The sequence below is a fragment of the Uloborus diversus genome, chromosome 4, assembly GCF_026930045.1.
Source record: "Uloborus diversus isolate 005 chromosome 4, Udiv.v.3.1, whole genome shotgun sequence".
Taxonomy (NCBI): Eukaryota; Metazoa; Arthropoda; class Arachnida; order Araneae; family Uloboridae; genus Uloborus; species Uloborus diversus.
Genome location: NC_072734.1, coordinates 8189652 through 8214804, shown reverse-complemented (window position 1 = coordinate 8214804; position 25153 = coordinate 8189652).

Genomic DNA, 25153 nt, shown 5'->3' with positions numbered 1-25153 from the left:
TACGAAATTATCATAACGTGGAACCGTGAGATGGGTACAAGCCAACTGACGAGAAAATTCACCATACATTATTTGAAAGTATACAGGCGAACCAAAAGACCTTTTGATTTTTCTATTACGGGCAAAGCCGTGCGGGTATCACTAGTAGTAAATAAAGAAAAAATTTTTAATGTATCCAGCGTACAACATTTGGCTTCCAGCGTCTGGAATTAATTTGAATTTAGACATCTTGAATTCAAACTTATGTTTTAAGCAATCACGAATTGCGATAGGACCCTACTCGCTATGGTGTATTGAACCCCCCCCCCTTTTTTTTTTTTTTGGAAAAGTTTAGGTTGATAAAAGGTTGTTCCTACAGACCCACACATACCTCACATTCTTTTTATTCAAATAAAAAAAATATTTAGGTACGCCGCACCAGGCCTAATGTTTATAATTTTCTTCATATAAATTCTTTTTTTTTTACATATTTTAAGAGGTCAAAAAAAAAAAAAAAAGAATTTGAATTTTGACATTTATAATTCAAATTTATTTTTCGCAATCACGAGTGTGTGTGCGTGTATGTACGCGTGTGCGTTTGTGTCTTTGTGCAAGCATGAGCGTGTATGTATGTGCGTATGTGTTTGTAGTTGTGTGTGTAGTGTGTACGTGTGTAGGTGCGTGTGTAGTTGTGTGTGTATGTGTGTAGGTGTGTGTGTATGTGGGTAGGTGTGTGTGTATGAGTGTGTGCATGTATGCGTGTGTGTGTGTGTGTGTGTGTGTGTAGGATATGGACGCAACCTGGAGATGGTTTTCGCTAGAGGAGCAGCATCGGGAGGAGCCGGTCGACGGTGGTGTTGAAAGGAGGCGGGGGAAAATAAAATCATAGGAATTCAAAACATTCAAATGAGAGCAATGAGCAATGTGATTGCTCAAAAAAAAAAAAAAATGGATTGTTGTAAAAATAAAGTCAAACATTATTGTAAAAAAAAACTTTTGCTCGCTTGCTTTCCTAAGTCTATAACTTTATTTTTTGAACAGTTTTCAAGAAGAATGAGGATCTAAATAAAATTCCTCTTAAAGCTTTCAGTAGGTACTTGCAGTTTCTTTATTTTTAATCATATAGAAAAAATTATGAGAGCATTTTTTCAGATCTAGAGCCCTGGATACGCTGGTCCACTTTTAGAAAACTCAGAAAAAGCTAGAGTAATTAGAAAAGCACTACAGTCGAGTCCCGACTTACGCGAGGGATGCGTTCCAAGACACCTCGCGTAAGTCAGAATTTCGCGTTGTGGAACAAGGTATGTTTAGTAATTTTTTATAAGCATATCCAATTGTTTCAGACGTTTGTAAACACTCCTCATATTGTTTCAAACCATTTATTATCTATATATTGTAGTGTCTTTTACAAAGAACCGACTTTTTCTGTATTTTAGAAAAAGCGTTATTATTTGGCATAAAATTCTGTATTTTAGCACAAAATCAATGATTAATGAGGGAGAGAAACTTAAAATAAAGCAGTATGGTACTTACAGTATGTACACTACAGCATTATTACAGCACTTAACAGAATAGATATAGGAAATATATTTATAATTTAAAAAATGAAGAAAGTTTATCAGGCGCGATCAGAATGTATTTTATCAACGTCCATATGTAAAATAAGAAAAAAAAGTTAAGAATCGGAGGGGTTATTTGTATAAACTAAAGCAAAGCGTTGTTTAAACTAATACAGTGGGTGAATTTCCGCTTTCAGTGATGCTAAAGGGATGAAAGTGCATTCACAAAACCAATATTTTGCGTCAACGAAGCTAATTCTAACTCTCCACCGCTCTTTTCCGAAAAATTTCATGTTGCTGGCGAGTAATTAGTGTCCGCACTAAAAAATTCATTACTCATGAAAAACTCGCGTTATAGCCATTTCGCGTAAGTCGGATCGCGTTGTAGCGGGATCCGACTGTATTCTGGTATTATTCATAGTGAATTTTATGAAGGCCGAAGTTGAGCTGATTCTTGAGCATGTAGTTCTGGCATAAATAGCGCAAAAATCAAAGATGGTGATTTTAACAGTTTGATTTAATTTAATATTTCATATCGATCTTTAAACTTTGTGTTTTTTCAGTTGAAACACAAAACAACATACGTTAGTTAAATATCAGATAATATTTATCATTTAAATTGCAACGTTTTTTTTTTTTTTTTTTTTTTTTTCGCGCAAACCAATGTACACCTGAAGCACGCTAGTCCACTTACAGAGTTTTGTTAAAAAATTAATTAAAAAAATATTAGTGAATTGAAGAATTTAAAAAAAAAAAATCGGATAACGAGAAATATATATATAAAAAAAAATCATGGTTGAAAGCAGGGGTGCCCACAGGGGGGGGGGGGGATTATGGTGCATGTTGCGCCATCAAAATTTTTGGGGGTATTTTTTAATTTTTTAAATTTATTACTTTAAATTTATTTATTGATTTATTTTTAATTTGAATAATTTATTTTATTTATTCTGTTTGTATTTAATTTATTTATTTAGTTTGTGTGTGTGTGTGTGTGTATGTGGTATGTCACTGGCGGAGCACAGAACTTTTCTAATAAAATTATAATTATAATAATACTTAAACACACACACACACAAAAAAAAAATAATAATAATATTTACTAATAATAAAGCTGAAAGTCTCTCTGTCCGGAGGATGTCTGGATGTCTGTAGGATGTCTGTGACGCGCATAGCGCCTAGACCGTTCTGCCGATTTTCATGAAATTTGGCACAAAGTTAGTTTGTAGCATGGGGGTGTGCACCTCGAAGCTATTTTCTGAAAATTCGATGTGGTTCTTTTTCTATTCCAATTTTAAGAACAAAAATATAAGATGGAAAATTGCGAAATTATCATAACATGGAACCGTAACATGGGCACAAGCCAATTGGCGAGATACGAAATTATCATAACGTGGAACCGCAACATGGGTACAAGCCAATTGGCGAGAACATTCGCCATACATTATTTGTAAATATACAGGCGAATCAAAAGACCTTTTATTTTTTCTATTACGGGCAAAGGCGTGCGGGTAACACTAGTATAAAATAAAATAAAATAAACATAAAAAATAATAAAAATATTTAAAAAAATTAATGTTAAAAACAACTTTAAACAAAAAAAAGGGAAAAAGGGTTGATAAAAAAAGGGGGGGGGGGATTTTCGCCCTTGAACTTGAGGGGGATGGGCACCCCTAGTGGAAAGCCAAACGAGTCATTAATTTTTTTACGAGATAAAAAACGAAAATTAACCAACGTGTCCCGACTTCCCCTTTAAGCTTTTAAATGAATAATAAATACCGAATTAATTCAAGAAACAATTTGAAAGAGCGTTACCAAAATACAGCTCTCTTCCTATTCTTCCCTCCAGTCGGATTTCATTAGGCTTAAAATTCTGGTTGCGTTAGGGTTAGCGGCCATACCCACTTAAAAAGTAATTACGATTGCAACACACTACGCTCTTCGTGTTCTTCTCCAGGTGTCAAAAAATGATTGATGAGATTTTAAACGCTATCTTTACGAAAACCTCGCATAAGGGCTACAATGTATTACAATGTATAAGCAGGACTTGAAAGCGTCGGTATCAAAGTTTTTTTTTTCTTTCAATCTCCACATGAAAAAGAAACAAAATTAAAATAATCGTATGGTAGAATGTAACACAATGTAGCTTTGGGTATCGTTTTTTTTCCTGCCGCAAAGCTATAATCGGGTGGCAACTATGTTTCGAATTGCAGGCTGATGAGATTTTAATCTTACCCAGACCTACATCGCGTTTTTTATATGTATATTCAAAATGCGATTTGTCTTCATCGGTTACTGTTACTTTGACGCGCAAACGTGAACTTTGTATCTTTTGCAGACTATTGGAATTTTCCCCGATGAAGGGTTTTATTAGGGCTGTTGCGCTAATTATAGCCATCTTTTCGACGTTCTATTAGAATACCCTTAAAGTGGGACTGTATTAATAAGAAGTTTTTATGTGAATGCGAAGAGGACTGTAATTTCATGCAAAAAACAAGTGCGGTGAACTAATTAAGTCATTATTATCGGACAATATCTAGCACACAGTTGTTTGAAAGGCTTTGATGAACAAATTTTTATTTGGGGAGAGAGAACATATACCGCTCTTTTTTGCTTCCTTTTACAAAAAAGGAAGTATTTTATTCGCGAAAATATTTTCTCTCAAAAATCGACCTTAATTTTCATTTTACTCACCCCCGAATGACTATTGAGTTTTTTTTTTTTTTCGACTCGACCACATGTGGAAAAGTGCCTAAGAACGAAAAGACACGCGAAATATCCATAATGACGATTTCCGAGTTAATAACAACGAATTTTCTTGTGACGTCTGTATGTACGTATGTAAGTGCGTATGTGCGGATGTGCGTATGTATGTCGCATAACTCAAGAACGGTAAGTCCTAGAAAGTTGAAATTAGGTACATAGACTCCTAGTGGGGTCTAGTGCACCTCCCCTTTTGGTTGCATTCGGGTGTTTCTAAAGGGGTCTTTTGCCACTTTTTGGGGGGAAATCATTGTTAATTTCGACGTAAACTCAAGTGGTGTTATTCATGAAATACACCGCCGCCAGCTCAGTCAATTTCAGCCGAGGACTGCAGTTTCGTGCTTATTACTTACTGAATAAGTGGTGTTATTATTTGGCGGGCACTTGGCGATATATCGCCAGTCTTTTGGTTGCCAAATTTTGTCGCTACAAATTTGGCGATTTTTTCTATATTTTTTAATTTGTTTCAATTTGGCCATTGTTGGTGATATTTAGAGAGTAAATTATTGAATCACATTAAAATTGCCAATAATGTGGAAATGACATTAAATTGGAGTAAAAAGAAGTCATGTGATGCACACATCAGCTCGTTTCCTTTCCTTTTTAGAATAAAAATAGTATTTAAATTATTTAAGTGTGACAAGCAATAACGCAAGCTTACTTTGAGAGCTATTCTGAATATGACAGGAATTGGCTCCAGTCAACGGATGGACTAGCCGTAAGCATTCATAACAGAGTCATATAAGGGGCTGTTCACACTTTAAGGGAAAGGGGGGTTCGTGACATTGTGACAGTTTGTAACAAGGGGGAGGAAGGGATGTCTAGAAGTGTGACATCACGCATTTTTTGAAGGAATATACTCATGAAAAATAGCGTGACATGTGAAAAACGGGCGGAGGGGAGGGGTTAAAATGTTGAAAAAAAAAGAATTATGGGCAGTCAATAGAACTAAGTATGCAACACCTAAATAAATTGCAAAGCTTTTTTAAGGTACATGAGGTTTTAAAATAAATCATTGAAAAAAAAAAATACGCTTTTGCTAAGTTAAAGTTTTGGCTATTGCAGTCTAGTTTTGAGCCATTGTTCTTTTAGTTTTTGAAACTTTTCTTTTCTCTTTTCGAATTTCCTGTTTCTAAAATTTGTATTTGTGCATTAAGTTCAGAATCAGACTATCTTTTCAGCTTTTTTTTTGCTCAAACAAAATATTGTGCGAAACGAACACTAATAATAAATCAGAACACTTTATAAGTTTTTCCAAATAAACTGTTTTTGCAGTAGAAATTGTGCACAGTAGTAAGATTATAGGAAATATATTCATTTTTTAACAAGCCAAATGAAAATAAAAAACCAAACTATTTTAAATGATTCAATTAAATATCGTCGGCATAGAGAAATTCTTATGTTATATCTGATTTAAAGGATAATCGTTCTTAATTACTATACTATTTCAAAACCGTACAGAAATAATAACAAGTACAAAGATTATCCTATTCAAAAGCTATTGCCAAAATGAATAAATAAATAAATAATTACAAAGGGAAGCATTGTACTTTTATCTGCATCAAAAACACTGTAGGTAATATTTATTACTGTATAATGTAATATTTTTTTCCAATTTTTTAATTTTCATGAATCTCATTTGTCGCGCGTGATGAAAATCGTCTGGTTTTGCAAAAAGCGAAACGCCCACTCGCGATGGAAAAAAGAAGAAAGCCGTCTTTGATTGTTCAAAAACTAACATGCTGCAAAATGAAAATTTATACTTGTAGGGGTGTTTGGAACTTGACGATTGTTTTAAATATATGTAAAGTGTTTTTTGTTTATTAACTAGAGCAGCTTGTTCATTTCGCATTCATCAGAACTCTTTCACATTTGGTAAACTTCACCAACTGTAGCATATTATAAACAAATTAAAATTAGAAGACTCTTCAAAATGAAAAACGTTTCGAAATGATTCGAGAAAAGTCAATGAAACTAAAATGCTCGAAAATGAAAATATCAATGAAAACAGCACTGGTGTATGAGGAAAAAATGCAATTATGTCCTCGTTTTCTTGGCAGAATATGTGTTTAAACTCTTCCAAGCGTAGTTTGTTTTAGGGGCCAAAAAAAAAAAAAAAAAAAAATCTTGGAAGAATACCGCTCAGCTCATCCTTCAGAGACGACCAAGAAACTCGCCTTATTCCAGAAAAGAATTTCGAACGAAGCGAATTCCTTCCTTCTGTATTTGCCATAAATCGGCCTGATTCACTAATGTAGTTAAATGGGGGCAGGCGGCTGTTTTACGATTTAACTGTTCGGTCTTTTTGAAGGCGAATCTCCAATAGAACACACGATTTGTGTTCTGAATTTTATTCTTAGAAGAGACTCGTTGAAGCGAAGTCCTTCCTCTATTTGGGAATGGTTTGTTGAGTTTATTGGATGATAGGAACTTTATTTCCTGGCAATTTTTTTGAAGAACAGTGCTCGTGTAGAAAAACTAAAACAAATATTAACTGAAGACGGGGGAAAAGATGAGTGAAAGGTTTTTATTACTTCAAATCGGGCACGATACTCAGCAGTATCGATTTCATTTGATTTGATAGTTTATGAAATCGACGAAGCTTTTCTTTAAACCTGAATTATACCGAGACCATTGAAAAAAGATTACATGAAATACACCGCCAGCTCAATCATTCCAGCTGAGGACTGCAATTTCGTGCTTATTAGCACTCGTCAGCCCTAAAGCCCTCGATCCGTCTCTTAAGTGGCGACACACTCCAGCGTCCGCCATTTTGTGTCGTTCGGCAACTTTCTCCCTATCTCAACAGTTGAAAAATGCAGAGTTTCGCTCATTGAAAAGTATCTTTTTATCAACGAATGTTTAAAGATTTTTAATCGTAACTTATGTAACTGATAATATACATACAAAAATGTTGAATTATACCTTAGTAAAATATTTTTTTATTATTAAACCGAAAATTAGTAAAAAGGTGTTTTGAAGAAATTTTCGACTATGTTTAAGAGTAATTTCTTTTTTCCCCCATTGACCTTCTGAGTTAAAAACTACTTGAAGTGTTTTAAATATGCGTCTTATTATTAGAAATTTGGTTGTAGTAGAACCAGGGGCGGATACAGAAAAATCTCTCGGAGGGGACCCGAGAAATTGAATTCCTCCTAACCCCTGCCACATACGGTGTTTCATAACAAAGTTTTCATTACTTTATTTTAAAATGTCTTTTTTTAAATTTTTTTAGGATCCCTTAAGCTAATATCCACTTCTAAGAACATATATATTATGTACCAATATACTTTGAATGTGGACGTAAAACATTTTTAACGTTTCAAGCCAATTAAATACTAAACCATAATAATGTTACCGAAATGCTATACAATTAGCGGTTTTAATTTTAGGAACAATGTCGTAATGATTATAACATGAGGGCGAGGTTATTCAATAAAAAAATATACTCATACCTCATTTGAGGTTTTAATATTATTTTATAGTATTTTACCTATAAAATATTATTTAATTAAGAAAATCATAGTTATTAAACATATAAGTTTTTCTGAAAAATTCAGGACAATTTCTGTGTGGATTTCGAAACAGTTGCTGATTGTTCTTAAAGCCATGATACAGTTGAGATAACATATTCATATTACATACCGCCTCCATTAATATCATGTTTTCTCAAGAAACTACGATATGATTTCTTTCATTATGCATTTTTTATAAGCTGGAAAAGAAAAAGCTATTATTTCGCAAGTAGCTTCCTGGATAAAAATAATTCTTTTAGGCACGCCTGCACATTTTTTAAAGAATGTTAGATATTGATTCCATCAAAGAAAAATTAATGGACGAATCGCGATACTACGTTCCCTCGAATTCAAAACCACCGAGTTATATGTATAAATGTATTCTGCCACTCTAGGACTTCAATATGACTTCTTTAGCAAATAAAAATGCTATTATTCAAAATATGCTCTATGTGTGTTTTGCGTTCTGTTTAATTAACTATATAAAAAAAATGCTATGGAGCAGTCAATTAAAAAATACTGAATAAAATAGTTAAATAAATTCATCCTTTGGGGGGGGGGGCACGGGCCTCCTGCCCCCCCCCTTAAATCCACTACTGAGTAGAACAATAGTGAGCTAAATTAATTATGTAATAAATTATTTGTGGGAAACAGTTTGAACTTATTCATGGCAAGCAGTATCATTTATATTACTAATGTGTGTAGTTTTCTTATGAAAAATTATTCACTTCTAAAAAATTGCAAAATTTCTTTTTGTTTTAACTAATAAGGTTTTATTTTCAGCAGGACTCTTCCATGTTTTTTATCAAAAAAAAAATTAAACGAAAACAGATTTTTCCGGGCAAAAAAAAAAAAAAAAAAAATCTTCACGTAATTATATAACTTGGCTTGAGTTACGTGTTACTATAATCTCAAAGAAGCTTATTTTTTTTTAATGAATAATTTCATACTTTTAATATCTTAATTTTTATGCGCAAAATAGATAAATAATTAACTTGGCAACACACTGAAACTCATGGCTATGACACAATTAAAAGCAAAACGACGTGTTCTTAAAGTAATTTTGCTACAGTTATTGAGACATTTTGAAACTAACTAAATAATAGAAAATTTACATTAAAAATAAATAAAATAATTAGTATATTTAAATTTTGACGGTTTTGTTATCTTAAACTCAGAAAAATCAGTTTTGAAAACAGGGCAAATATTTTACTACTGCTAGCAATTTATTAGGTGCCGTTACATAGTTGAGCTTTGCAATATTTGAAGGAACTATTTATGATGATTTTAGTGAATGTCCTTATTATCCCATGAAAATTAACAAACCATCAGACAGTTTCATGAAAAGTAAAAAATATTACAATTTCAACAAGAGTTTCATAAAGTATCTGAAATTGCGCAGTAGTATTGATGAAAACATTTAAAATACATAAATAATCTTTTAATGTACTTCACTATAATAATTTTGAACTGTTAGAACATCTTGATGCACTACACCAAGGCATCTTCACATTAAAGATAGCGTTTGATGAAAAATACGAATAGCAAAGAGAAAATATCTAGTATTCCGCACAGTGAAATCACACAGGCAACGACACAAAATGGCGGACTGAACCCACGTGACTGCCCGCCTCCAATCGCAGTCGAAAGCGGCGCGCAGTGCATGGATCAAAGTGTGTCGCCACTTAAGAGACGAATCCAGGGCTTTAGTCAGCCCGGCATAGGAAAGTGACTGAGCTGGAGATGGAAAACCTCTTAAGGAAGTCAAGAGTGCCAAACAAACTGGAAGCTAATATAGAATTAGCACAGACCAGACGAGTGACCGAAGCAATGGTTCGGTTCAACTCGAAGATTAAAGGCAAGGCAGGTATATTTAGTAAGTTACCGCCCTATAGCCAGGGCTAAGGCAGAAATACATAAAATACACCGCCAGCTCAGTCATTCCAGCCGAGGACTGCAGTAAAACTTACTGAAAAAACATTGAAAAAAGATTTTTTTTGAGCAATCAAGATTGCTTATTGCTTTTATTTGACTGTTTTTGGCGTCCTATCATTTTATTTTCCCACCGCCACCCTCCGCACCATCACCGTCGACCGGCTCCTCACGATGCTGCTCCTATAGCGAAAACCGTCTCCAGGTTGCATCCATGTCCTACACACACGCGCATACATACACAACTACACACACACACGCACACATACAGACACCTACACATACATACACAAACACACACACACATACACACAAGTACCCACACATTCATGCCTGCACACGGACACAAACACATATGCCTACACACACATACACATACCCCCCCCCCCCACACACACATTCATACACACAACTACCCACTCACTTATGCCAGCATACAGACACAAACACACATGCCTACACACACATACACATACCCTTTACACACAAACACACATAACCCCACACACAAACACACACGCCTACATACACACCCTCGTGATTGCGAAAAAAATAATTTGAATTCAAGATGTCAAAATTCAAATTAATTTTTTTTTTTGTGCACATGCGTGTGTTAAATGACCCTCTATCTCATCGTTTTCCAACCGGTGGTTCGCGAAAGTAACATATTAGTGGCGGAAATTTGATATGCTTGTTTGTGATGAAATCTCAAGTTCAAGCGTTTTTTGTTGATCACACACATTTATTCATTTTACAATAAAATAAAAAATAACTACACATTTATTCCACATTTTAGCACAAGGAATTCTTCAGTACTCAAACAACTAATATTCACAGTGCATCTTTATCAAGTGACTAGATTTTACTGGAAGAAAAATGATCATTCAGTTAATCTGATTTCTCTAAAAGAGAGAATTTCGCTTTCTTAGAGAATCTCTCTTTCTTATCTTAGAGAAAATCCCTCTGAGATTTTCTCTAAAAGATATTTTTAAAGGTCATTTCTTAATTGAATGATTAAGCGTTACGAATAATGTATTGTTGTCAGGAGTGCCCATTCCCCCAAAGCACAGTGGCGCTAATTCCCCCCCCCCCCCCCAAATTTATCGCTTTCAAACAAGGTTTAAGGTAACACTTTTTAGAGTTTCCAATTCCCAGGCAAATTAACAGGGGGGGGGGGGAGGTAACGCTAACTACTGCCAAAATATTGTTGGGTTGTTGACACGTATCACCTCCCAAAACGTGCAATATGGCCCTTGAGTAAAAAAGTTTAGAAATTTTTTTTTGTTCAAACGAGATGAGAAAAAATACACAGAGAGTGAATTCACTTTTCTGGTTTGGATGAAGTCAGTACTGGATGTAAGCAATTTGAACCTTGTCGGAAGTAATTTTGAAATTGTAGTTATAAAAACAGTTTTAGATATTAATTGGGAAGGTTCGGTGGCTTCGATTGGAGCGATTCGGTGGTACCTACCCGCAGGGGCTGATACAGACAACCATTTTAGGGGGGGTCATGCAGAACAATGTCCCCCCCCCCGAACGAACCTACGCTTTGGGGCACAAAAAATTTCTTAAAATTCTTGGGTGTCAATAAAAAGCACGAAATTGGTCAGGAATAGGGTTTCTAATTGGCATAAACGTTACAAATTAATTTCATAAGCAATGAAAGAAGAAATTTCAAACATTTTCTTTCAAAAATAATTAATGACTAGAAAAGGCAACGGAAATCGCTTACATTTTATTCATGCAGTATTTGAACGCAATGTGGACAGTTATTATTGTCGACGGTTTAGAGGGGGTCATGACCCACATGACCCTGCTCTTGTATCCGCCATTGCCTACCCGATATTTTTTTCGAAATTGAAATATCAAAAAAGGAACTGCAGATACTCTTCTGTCATGTAAAAGAGAGGACGGGTTCGAGAACTCTCCCCCAAAACGCTTTCAAAATAGTAGTTCTAAAAACGCAGTTTTAAAATATCACTATCTGTGATAATGTTAGGTGGAGAAGAGATTCGGGAGGTTTCCCTCGGAAAATTTTCGTAATTGAAGTCTTAAAATTGCGATTTCAGGCTATCTAGGGTTAGGGGACCGGCAGGTTTCTGAAATTGAAGCTCCAATATCGCAATTGTAGCCGCCCTTCGCGACGTTAGGGAAAGGAGTTTTCGAAAAAAAAAAAAAAAAAACCCTACAGATCACGAAAAAAATAACCAAAAAGGAAAAATTTTAAATCCCGTAATTACATGAAAAGCCTCAAAACAAAAGCAATAATTTTATTTGTTCACAGTGGAGAAAAAAAGGACACTAGACCTTTCCTCTCAATGATTTTATTCACGCTAATTAAAACTGAGCTCGAGGCAGATGATAAATTTCCTATTAAATATTTATGTTTTTTTTTTTTTTTTTTTTTTTTTTTTTTTTTTTTTTTTTTTACATTAAAATGCTTGTAACTTCTCTCCTGGTGATTTGCAGCCTTGGTGGTTTTGAAATCCGAAGGAAGTAAATCTAAATGGAGTCAGGGTAATGCTTAAACACGTACATGGTTGTTAGACACTAAAATTTATTGCACAATCTGGGCAGAAACTATGCGTTTAATCAAAATAAAAGCGATATGCTTGGTGCACTTATGTTTTTTTTTTTGCTATCATAATTTTAAATTATGTAAGTGAATATATATAGATAATTTTTAACTAGTGGTACCCGCACAGCTTTGCCCGTAGTAGAAAATTAAAAGGTCATTTGGTTCACCTGTATATTTATACATAATAGATGGTGAGTTTCTCGCCAATATGCTCGCCCATGTTCCACGTTATGATAACTTGGTAATTTACTCATCCATCTTATGATAATTTTGCTCGGGAAAATGTTCTTAAAATTGAAATAAAAAAAGAACAAAAACGAATTTTCGAAAAATCGCTTCGAAGTGCACACCTCCATGCTACAAACTAATTTTGTGCCAAATTTCATGAAAATCGGCCGAACGGTCTAGGCGCTATGCGCGTCACAGAGATCCTGACAGAGAGAGATCCAGACAGACCTTTAGCTTTATTATTAGTAAAGATATCTACAAATTTGGTCCGGATAAGCGGAGGCTGGATAAACGAGGTTCTGCTGTATATCCTTTGGACATTGACAATGGAAAAAACAATGCAGCTAAAATCGTTCAAAAATTACGATTTTTAGAACACTTTATTTTAGTTATTTTTTAGTCTATTTTTAGCGAAACACATTGAGCCAAATCTTCCAAACACAAGTAAACGTCCTCCTTATAAATAAACAAAGCATATCGTTCGGGAAATGCTTTGGGAAAAAAAAAACGCGTGTTTCTATGTACAGTTAACATGAGATTGTTTCCAAACACATATTGTAATATTTATCTAAAACACACAATCGCATGTCACAGATAAGTAGTTGAAGTGCTCTCCAGACACTTCCTTTGTAAAGAAACCTACGCACTGATAGTTAATTTCCGTCGTTCTAAAAATGGAGATTTTCCCCCTCTCTCTTTCTTTTCTCTTAAACTACTCAGGATGTTTAGCAATATTTTTCCATTTTCGCTTCGCTCTGGAATGATACGTATGTTAGTAATGTAATGTAAATGGTCATCATACCGAATGGTGGGCGGAGTTTTTTTCTAGGGGAGGGGTTGGTCTATAAACCATAGACTAATAATAAGAGTAGACCGAGCTTTCCCAGATTTGCTGATGAAAAAATTGGTTCATGGATACATCATGTGACTGGTGGAAGACTTGGCGAAAACTTTGGCAGCATGGTTGCTAGATGGCAACATTATCTATAGTTTGGCACTCGACAAGTATTTTAAGTAATGTATTTTCATTATAATTCTTTTCCAGGTGCAGAGATTGAACTGTTTTTATTTTAGTTATGAATTATTTTGACATTAGTAATTAGTTTTTTGATCACACTTTTCAACTTTAATTTCATTTGGAACTGCTACGTCAGCGTTGGCGTGAACGTAATGGAGGAAACGTTTTGCGTTAACGCAAAAATGTACTAATCGGTACATTAAATTGAAATTGTAGGTAAAACTCTTACCGTTTGCCGATTCTATTTGGGAGCTTGCATCTTTAATTGCTTAGAGAGTTATTGAAATTGACTAAAGAAAATGCACAATACTATCTAAACGAAAAACTCACTATATTAACAAAATATTTACAACTTCGAATAACAAATTTGACTCCATAAATATTTCGCGTTCCATCAATTCTATTTATTTTATTTCTCGCGAACGTTGATCGTCTGCTACGATCAACGCCCGCTGTTGCTAGGATATCCACTAGTCACATGGTTTAGTTCATGAGCAGCAAAGGGTAGCCATAGCTCGGTCTATTCTTATTATTAGTCTAACCTATAAACAGCTCTCTTAACCCCGGTTATAGAAACAGTTTGACGCTGCGATGTGCGTCACAGATTTTTAAGAAAATCTGCAAATTAGTTCTTAGTTAGGGGAGAAAAAACCTAAAAACTTTCAGAAAATAAATAAATAAATAGTAAGTGAAAATAACAGCAACAGAATAATTTCTAAATGAAAAAAAAATCATGAAAACAAAGTTTCGAAGATATCAGTTAGTTTTGATTTTAACAATGTACCTTTCAAGAAGGCTGCCGCTAAACTGACTGTTGCCACTCAATTTCTTTCTTGAACCACAATAAAGTCAAACTAGTGTAAATAACGTGAGTGTTTTTATTTTTTTCCTTAAATTGTTCTTTTTTTCTTCTGGAATTCAAAGATTAATAAACTACCTATTCCACCCCACCTGACCCTACAAATGAATGTATTTAAAAAAGATTTAGAAAACTCTTTTTAAATGCTTTTATTTGCACTTTATGCACGTTGTGTCATTTTACTTACAAGTAGGGTAGTTTAAAATAAGGAAATTGTGGTTTGAGGTACCTCAGAATGACTACTGCGGTTCTAAAATAAGAAATGACAACGTTAAATGGTGCAAAATTGCAAATTACTGCATACACGTGTTTTGGGGTTTCAAAAACCAATTTTTCAATGCAAAATAGGTGAACTTATGGATGAAAATATACAACGACAAAGGAGCTTACCCTTTTGTAGGATATTCCTTGTAACCTCGAAACACGTCAATGCAGTAATTTGCCGTTTTGTGGTATTAAACATTGTTATTTCTCATTTTGCTTTTAAACTTTACTGCTGTTGTATTGATTTCCATTTTAATTTCTGATGTTGGTAATTCGGGTTAATGGGGTTTTTTCAAGAATGGGGTTGTTTCCTTCAGTCAAAAGTAGTACTTTTTGTCACTGAACTTGATAGAATAAATAAATAAAAATAATAATAACATGGACCCAGAAAATACTTTCATTTTCCCAACAGTTCTTTTTTAATTAATTTTTTAAATGTCCGATTTTTGAAACAAGGCAGGGTCTTGATGACGTCACAAATGATGCACTTTGGCGCATCTTTCTACCGCAATTCCACGTTATGATAATCAAGCAGCGAATTAAAATTGCGCTTTACGCTTGCTATCAACCATATTGTTGCCAATACACGTGAGTAAAGATGATAATTAAATATTTTGCTCTGTGAATCGCAACACAGAATGGCATTTCATCATTCGTGATGTCATCGGACAGAAGCATGAACATTGAAAGCGCGCCGATTTTAGTATTTTTTTTTAAAAATATTAAACTTAAACAAATTATTTAAAAAATTGTCAGATCCCATGTTTTTAAGCATGCTCTTTCAGAAAAAAATACTTTTAAAATTTTGGAAGCGACCCCATTCGAACAGTTGGTTCCTCTGAAGATTTTGCAATAATGCACCCACCGCACTGGATGCATTGGTACTATTTACCAATACCCTTTGTGAGCAGTGTAGTGTTTATAAATTTTGCTATTTTTTCTTTTCAAAATTGACTAAGCTTTCTGTTATTAACAAATTCGAAGTAAGGAAGTTCTATGGACAAGATTTCAATGAGCAACTGATTCTGAAATATTTGCTGATTAAAACTGAGAATTATCAGAAAAAACTAAATATTTAATTAGAAATAGTAATTTTAACTATCACCTCTAAACAAATATTTATTATTTAAATTGAACCAAATTGTATGAAGAGTAAATTCTTAAATAAAGTACAGTACTAAAGTTATCAAATTTGCAAAAATATGTATTTATCTTTTTAAACTGTGAAAACGTTTACATTTATTTATTTTTACTTATTTATTTAATTAGAAGCTAAACAGCTTCACATACATAGAGGACTGCGTGCCAAGCGCCTTGTCTTCGGACGCACACAAGAAGGATTTACAACACAAAGAAATCACACCCGGGGCGCCGGCGGGAATCGAGTCCACGCTCTCCGGCTTAGAAGACGAAGCATATACCACAGCGCCAAGGAGGCCCCTTATATTAACTTTAAAATGTAAATACGAAAATCAACAAGTCCGCAAAAAAAAAAAAGGTTTATGTTTGAAGATTTAAACAATAAAGTTTAAATCCACTATAATATTAAAATCTGTTCGCGTCCGTCTGTCTGTCTGAAGATCAATCTTCTCGAGAACCGCTGCGAATCGAGAGTCAAACTAGATACCGATCATTTCGAAATTTTCCAAAGAAAACAATAAGACCAATCTCGTAATTGTGCGACTTTAATTAGCGGTATTATTAATTAAAACGTTAATTAACATAACGTTATTCAGGAATTTTTATTTCTTTCCTGTTGCCATTTTGCATATGCGTGAGCAAGTAAAATTCTAATAATTGTTTTAAAAGTGATTTTTTTGGCTGATGTCCAAATCTTAAAACAACGCTTCCATCTAGAATTTCATTTTAAATTAGTTTAAAATTGGTTGCCCTATTCGGACATAGCCTTTATTTATCGTCTGTCCTTTTTTTTATTTTTTGCATTCAACGTTCTTAACTCTTTTCAGCATATGAAAGTTGTTTCTTTAGCTATGTTTATTCGCAACTCCAACGAACTATAGGGGGCACTGCAGTCACTGTCTAATGGCCGACTTAAAAACTAAAACAAACGCATGTGGTAACGAAGAAAATGCTAGAAGTGTTGTGATTTTTGTTCGTATGTATGATTTTTTCGCTTTATTCATTTGAAAAGATTTTTCAAAGTGTTTTGGTTATTCTGACCCATATAGAAAGAGATTAGAAACCAAAAAGTATTACGATAGTAAACAATTAATGCAGAACACACAGTAAGTTGTTCTGAAGCAGCCATTTTCACGATGTTGAATTCGGAATTCATAAATTTTTGGTTCGCTTCGAACGGCATTTTCATTTTGTACCGTTTTTTCTATTCGGAACTCCAGCGCTCGAATACGCTACCTTGCGGTGATTTACAAAACTGCAAATGAAACTAAAACATTGCCACGTTGCGTTCCACGTGTGTCTGTTGACGTAAACACAGGCAGTTTGTTCTAGGTGAGTATTTATTAACGCAATCGATGTGTCTTAGTTTGCTTTCAGCTACAGAAATTAATTCGTCCTTTAGTAGTAATCTCGAGCTTCTCAAAATAATGTTAGTTTTCATTATTTCCTTAATAATTGGTGAAAGCGAAAATTCTGGATTAACAAACTTGGATAACGTTATACAAGGTAAAAATTTTTATTGTTTTGTATGAATTTGTAAGAATATGGGGTTTTTTTTTAATCCTAAATTAATTAAACTTACCATATTTTACAGCAGCATTTAGTTGGAATGGACAGTATGCAAAATATTTTCTTGAATATATTATCGTAGAACAAAATGAATAACCGAGAAAGAATTTACTTTATTCCTTTTATTCTCAGCTGAAAGGTTTCGCCAAATTTGTTTAGGGTTATAGTTTTAGTATAGTGCGAGCAAAGTAGCCTTGGCGAGATTTTGCGTTTTTAGTTAAACCATTTTTAATTTTTATCATGAGTGGAATAAAATGGTAGTAAGATTACAGAATTCGATAAGTGAAAAGAAATAATGGTCAATCAACTAAAAAGAAAACTACCACCATATTCCGTGAGAATTTTGTTGATGATTTGCATAACATGACACAATTAAATCGTAACTCAGAAATTAGAAAAATCGAAACAGAAAATTTTTAAATTAACCGATTCGGGAATTCGAGAGAAATAACTCAGCTACAAATGGAAAACAATAAGCGCTAGCCAAAGCAAAGCAAAGAAGTATCATCTTCTTTTGGTAATAATTTGTAATGTCATATTAAATTTTCTAGCATTAATTGTTATTCTTGTCAGGCCACAATTATTATTTAGTTTTATCAAGAATTGATAAATATCGAATTCAACATCGTGAAAATGGCTGCTTAGAACTATGAACTACGTACTTTGCATTAATGTTTCACGTTTAGTAATGCTTCTTGAATTCTCATTTCTTTCTACGTGGGTCAGAATATCAACAAGACTTTGAAAATTAATTTAAAAATAATAAAACGAAAAAATCATACGTACGAACAAAAATCACAACACTTTTAGCATTTTCTTCGTTACCAATGTGCGTTTGTTTTGGTTTTTAAGTCCGCCATTAGACAGTGACTTCAGTGCCCCCTATAGTTCGTTGGAGTTGCGAATATACATACCCACAAGAATTGCTCGTTTAAAGATATAAGATATTCTAAATCGTTTGTATTGAAGAGAAGATAGCATGTGACTTTTTCTTTTGTGTTCAAAATGAAATTCCCAAAACTTTCAGAATTGTTACATTGAATCTGTTTTTTTTTAATGCTTAGTATTTACTCAAATCAATAAAAAAATCTTTAAACCTTTAGTTTCCATTTAAGGAAGTGACTTCAGTGCCCCCTATAGTTCGTTGGAGTTGCGAATACATTAGTACATATTAAGTTCAGTTTCGTGACATTTCCGGCATTTGTTGACATTTTTGTCACATAGTGCACATACGTGGCAGACTGTCAAGAGTAACGTTTGACACTAGATAATTTATTTCTATGACTATATGATTGGATATCCAAAGAAATCATGAATTAATTCATTCGTCATGGAAATGATTTACCTGATATGCGAAATCTTGTCAAGATACATTATTCTTTCACACAATTTTAAAACCATAACCCTATAAACAGATTTTTGGCGAACTTTTATTTTTTATTGTTCAAATTCTTAACGTTCTTTCTGGATTTTTCAATCTGTTCTGCGATAAATATTTTCAAGAAAATTTATTTGCATACTGTCTATTTCAGTAGGATACTGTAGTAACAAAGGTTATTTAAATCATTTATGTGGAATTAGGTTAAGGAAAAGTGTCCAGTCAATGTTGTTAAGTTTTTTTTTCATCGAATTGAAAAACTGATATTTATTCAAATTCACTCAGAACAAAATAAATAAAATGTGTACTCACAGTTTATATATGGTGGTAGTTTTCTTTTCAGTTGATTGACCATTATTTGTTTTCACTTATCGAATTCTGTAATCTTACTATCATTTTATTCCACTCATGATAAAAATTAAAAATGGTTTAACTAAAAACGCGAAATCTCGCCAAGGCTACTTTACTCGCACAATACTAAAACTATAACCCTTAACAAATTTGGTGAAACCTTTCAGCTGAGAATAAAAGGAATAAAGTAAATTCTTTCTCGGTTAAACATTTTTCATTTTGTTCTACGATAATAAATTCAAGAAAATACTTTGCATACTGTCCATTCCAACTAAATGCTGCTGTAAAATATGATTAGTTAAATTAATTTAAGATTAAAAAAAACTCATATTCTTACAAATTCATACAAAACAATAAAAAATTTTACCGGGTATAACGTTATCCAATTTTGTTAATCCAGAGTTTTCTTGTTTACGCTTCCACCATTTAATTCTTTTTTGAAAGAAATAAGGAAAACTAACATTATTTTGAGAAGCTCGAGAATACTACTAAGGGACGAATTAATTTCTGTAGCTGAAAGCAAACTAAGACACATCGATTGCGTTAATAAATACTCAGAACAAACTGCCTGTGTTTACGTCAACAGACACACGTGGAACGCAACGTGGCAATGTTTTAGTTTCATCGGCAGTTTTGTAAATCATCGCAAGGTAGCGTATTCGAGCGCTGGAGTTCCGAATTGATTGTAGTGTAAGTTTATCATTCACGGCCTCATATTTTGGTACTCTTAGGATGTGCGACTAATTATGTTTATTTTGTTGGACTTTTTCCCGTCACATGAGTGAGTTTTCGAATTGTAATAACTCTCTTTTTCCTTCCTGTTTCTATTTTTAAAATACAGTTTATATCGTTAAAAGAACATGTTAAATTAAGATTGTTTGGATTTCTTTGTGAAACAAAAACGATTGTTTTTAAGGGTTTTAACTAAATCTAAATTGGAATCTGATGACTTGGTATTAAATTAATGCTTATTTGAAGTTATTTAGTCTTGGTACTTTAGTTTCACGTAAGCAACCAAAGACGTACTTTGTGTTATTGTATGTAAAAAGCTGATTGTAATTCTACATAAACAGTTCAAATGTAGTCTATCAGATATAATTCATTTTAACGTGAGCACAGATTATAGTTGATAATGCATATATTTTCATCTTTTGTGCTAATTGAAAATACTCATAACTTGTATCATTGCTAACTATGATTAACGTTAAAGAGATTTTTGACAAAAATATGCTCTACTGGTGTTTTGAAAACCTTGCATTACGCGTATTTATTTACTCCTTTGCGCTTTAGAAACTGATGTCAGAGTAATACAAAAACATCAATTGGACATCTCTTTCATTTTTTAAGTAGCCCGTGCAATGCCGGGCACGCAGCTAGTGTGTTAAATAAAATCCGCAGAAGGGATATCGTTTAAACATCTAATTTATAGGATAAAAATGGTGGAAAAAAAACAAATGTTTAATAAAAAATACTAGAACAAAGCTCACTAAAACCACAGAAGTAAACATTCAACACTTAAAATAATAAAAAAAATGTACATATATATAAGTAAAAGTACCAATATAAAAATCACTAATGCATTATTGATATAATTTTCAAAAAAAAAAAAAGTTGTTCAGAGTTTGCCAATTCCATCCATGACCTTCTGTGTCTGATTTCAGCCTTCAGTCTAAACGACTGGTACCGTGTTGAGCATTTTCTACTCTTTTAATTGGTAAGAATGACATAATCTGTCAATTGTTTTCCGTAGTGAAAGATAGACAAACTGAGATGTCTGTCAGATGGTCAATGTTAGATTAATTAACCTGAATGCGGGCATAATGTAATTGAAATTCAGCGGTTAATGACGAAGGCTTTTCGTTTCTTTACGAAAAGAGAAAGTGTATTCTATATTTACTTCAGTTCGCTTTTGTTTGTTGATATCAGGAAAATTGCTGTTGTAAACTAATTTCTCTTTTTTTTCAAACGTGAAGGTTCTTTGCAATTTAGGCATTTGCCATTTTAAAATCTCGAAACAAATGGTCTTTTCTAAAAATAGATCTAATAGGTAAGCCATCGTTGTCCCTAGCAGAGATGTAGGATAATTACCTGAACCATTGATAGATGGCGTCCCTAGTCACTTCTAAGTCAACGATTTGAATATGAAACTGAAAGGAAAGGGCTTTTTCACATTTTCACCAGTCTCCTATACTTATGGTAAATTTTTCGGGACCGACCACATAACTTTTGGTCAAACAGATTTGTTACATTTGTACCTCAAATGCACTTAGTGAATCTTGAAGACTTCTGGTGTATCGAACCTGGGATCATCCATTCCCGATATTATTAAGCCATTCAAAGAGTTAAAAGTTTATTAAAATATCGAATTAAGGTATTAGGAACAAACATGGCTGCTGCGTAATATTTCAGGTTTTGCAGAAGTAGACAAAAAATAACTCGTAGTGTAACTGTATCGACTCAATTTTAAATTTTCGTAAGTACTAAATCACATAATCGTGAAAACTGAAAAATATTTTGCAAATGTTTTCCAAGAGAAAACATGTTTTCCATGATAGAAAATGTATCTGCTTTTAATGTTGTTTCAAACTTCAGCTAATTTAATATTTACTCTTTCAAGTTTTTATTACAAAAAAAAAAAAAAAAATCACTAAAAAGTCACGGTTTCTGTGCTATTGACTTTAAGTTAAACAATAACAGAGTAAAGTGCTGTTAAAATATTCAAATGAATGTTTTATGCAAATGACCAGAACAAAGTTCATTGAAAATGAATAATGGTTGTCTGAAGCGAAAGCTATTTTCTTGGATATGTTAACAATTTTGATTCTTTTTTTTTTTTGATGGAGGGAGGGGGGAGGAGGGGGAGGGAAAGACATGTGCTTTACAGTAAAACTATTCCTGAGTTGGATTAATATTACTTGGGTGGATTATTATTGGAATTAACAGTGTTTTTTCGACAAAACAGACTGATAGTAGTATAAGGAAGATCCCTGTGTTTTATTCATTCTGGTGTTGTAATTTTACTGCACATGACTGAGTTACAGTTTTCATCAATTATTTTGATTTTTGATAGAGTCTTAACATATGTTATCATTTTTGTGTACAGAAATAGTTTATTCCTGTTATTACTGTACCCTTACCAAATCCTTCTAAGGAAGTTTTGTAAACTGTTTTTTTTTAATATTTATTATTATTTTTTAAAGCAATATGTGGGGGTCGGCCTATCAAACTCTTCAACTGTTAGAGAATCAGATTTAATTATTTTAACACCTATGATTAAATGATGTATTTCTAAGTCTGACTGAAGTCTACGTATAACTGAACTACTACCGAATTTTAAACTTTGTCATTGCCAGCAGTTTTCAATCAGTTTTCAATTTTCAATCAGTTTGATGAACACATATAAGTTTCTAAGCTGAAACATATGTCAATGTAATTAATTGCTGTCCTAAAACTAAAACGTTAACCGCAAACGAAAATTCAAGACAATCAAGAATGTAGCTCAAACGTTAGGCCAAAATCAAGACTTTTTTTAGAATCCGGAAAGCTTTCCTGTTATCAAGATAAACCTGATAAGATCAGAGAAGCATGGTATACTACATGAAAATACCGGCTTTAAAAACAAGTTTCATAAGCACTTTCGTTCATTAGACAGTGGAATAACTTAAAAAACAGTGAAAAGTAGGGGAATGTGGGGCAAAGTGAAATGGCGAAATATTTACTCTACTTTTAATACCACATATCTAATAATATTCTAACTATGTAGCAACACATGTAGTCTATTGCAGTCAAGAAAAAAGTACCTCTAAAAATTAAAGAATATCATAATACAAGCAATTTTAAAAAATTGATACTTAAACTGTAACATTTTGTTTTAAGTCAAAATTTCTTTTTTGTGTATGAATTGAGGCCTTCTAATATTCAGTGTAGTATTTATTTGTTTAATATTAAGCTTATTTCTATTTTAATTGCTCTGTACAGCTTGTCAAGGGCATGCGGGGCAAAGTGGATGAGGCAAAGGGAAATAGTTCTTTTCATTTATTTATTCAGTATTTTATCAAATCACTCATGTGTTCATTCATTAATTAGTTCATTTACATTCCTTCATTGAATAATTCCCTTATTCATTCATTCACTTATTTTCTTATTCATTCACCATTTTATTCACTCATTTATTTTTTCTCCTACGTGTTCATTTACATTCCTTCATTGAATATTTCCCTTATTCATTCATTCACTTATTTTCTTATTCATTCACTATTTTATTCACTCATCTATTTTTTCTCCTACGTGTTCATTTACATTCCTTCATTAAATATTTCCCTAATTCATTCATTCACTTATTTTCTTATTCATTCACCATTTTATTCACTCATTCATTTTTTCTCCTACGTGTTGATTTACATTCCTTCATTGAATATTTCCCTTATTCATTCATTCACTTATTTTCTTATTCATTTACCATTTTATTCACTCATTTATTTTTTCTCCTACGTGTTCATTTACATTCCTTCATTGAATATTTCCCTTATTCATTCATTCACTTATTTTCTTATTCATTCACAATTTTATTGACTCATTTATTTTTTCTCTTACGTAAATTTATAGATTTATTTTTTGTATTCGTTTATATTTTCGTTCTATTTATTTATGCATTCTGTTATTCACTCATTTATTAGGTAAAAATATCTTTAATGATTAAATAGAAAATATTTCTTTAGAAAAATGTTTCATTTTTACTTTCTTCTATATCTAATATATAGAAGAAAGTATTGGATTCGTGCAAATTTTCGAATTTCGAATTTTGACGGATTCGAACGTTTTGAGGTGTATCGAGTCCATTTCGACTATTTTTGGAAAATGTCTGCCTGTCTGTGTGTATGTGTGTGTGTGTGTGTGTGTGTGTATGTGTGTCACGTCTGTGTGTGACCAGTTTTTTTGTGGCCGCTCTACAGCAAAAACTACCGCATGAAATCGAACGAAATTTGGTACATTTGGTACACATATGTGCCGCTATGTGAACTTGTGCCCAGTGGTTTTTGGGGGATGGAGCAATGGGACGTTTTTTGAGTTGCGCGTGCTTGCTATTCCTCAGGAAATAACTGGCGGAATCAAACAAAATTTGGTCCATATGTTGCCATTAACAGGAACAGGTGCTGATTCAATGTTGGTGTCAATAACTCAAATGGGGGTTGAGCTATAGAACGTTTTTTGTCGTCAGTTGTGTCTGCTGTAAGAAATAATGAACGGAATGAAAGAAAAATTTATCGGCAAGTAGCCCTTAGTGGGTATAAGAGCTGATTTTATTTTGGTGTCAACAGCTAAAAAGGGGGTAGCGCAATCACCCGTTCTTTTTTTCCATTGTGAGTGCCCTATCTCAAGAAGTAATGCTACGTTCTGATTGAAATTTGGAATATATGTGAATCCATATGTAAACAGGCTTCGGTTCAATTTTGACGCCAATCGCTCCAAGAGAGGTTGATTTTTTTTTTTTTTTTGCGAATAAAAATAACTTTATTAATGCAACAATAAGAAAGATAAATCGTAATAGATTGCCGTCTGCGTATTTCTTGTGATTTTAATTGTATGGAAATGATCGGAAATATTATCTTAATGATTTAAATTTTTTAACTGTTGCCATCTTATGTTTGTCAATAAATAAAATATTTGTAATTAATTCAAGCAAGGCTTTTAAAATAACTTTCAATTTTCGCTCTTTGTTTTGCTTTTGCAAATCGCAACTCCAACAAACTATAGGGGGCGCTGCAGCCACTGTCTAATGGCCGATGAAAAAACTAAAACAAACGCACGCTGTAACATATAAATTGCTTCTAAACTTAGGAAATGATAGATATTTTTGTTCGCATGTATGATTTTTTGTTCTTTATTCATTTGAAAAGATTTTTCAAAGTCTTTTGGTTATTCTGACCCATGTAGAAAGAGATTAGAAATCAAAAAGTATTACGGAAGTAAAAAATTATGCAGAACACACAGTAAGTTGTTCTGAAGCAGCCATTTTCACGATG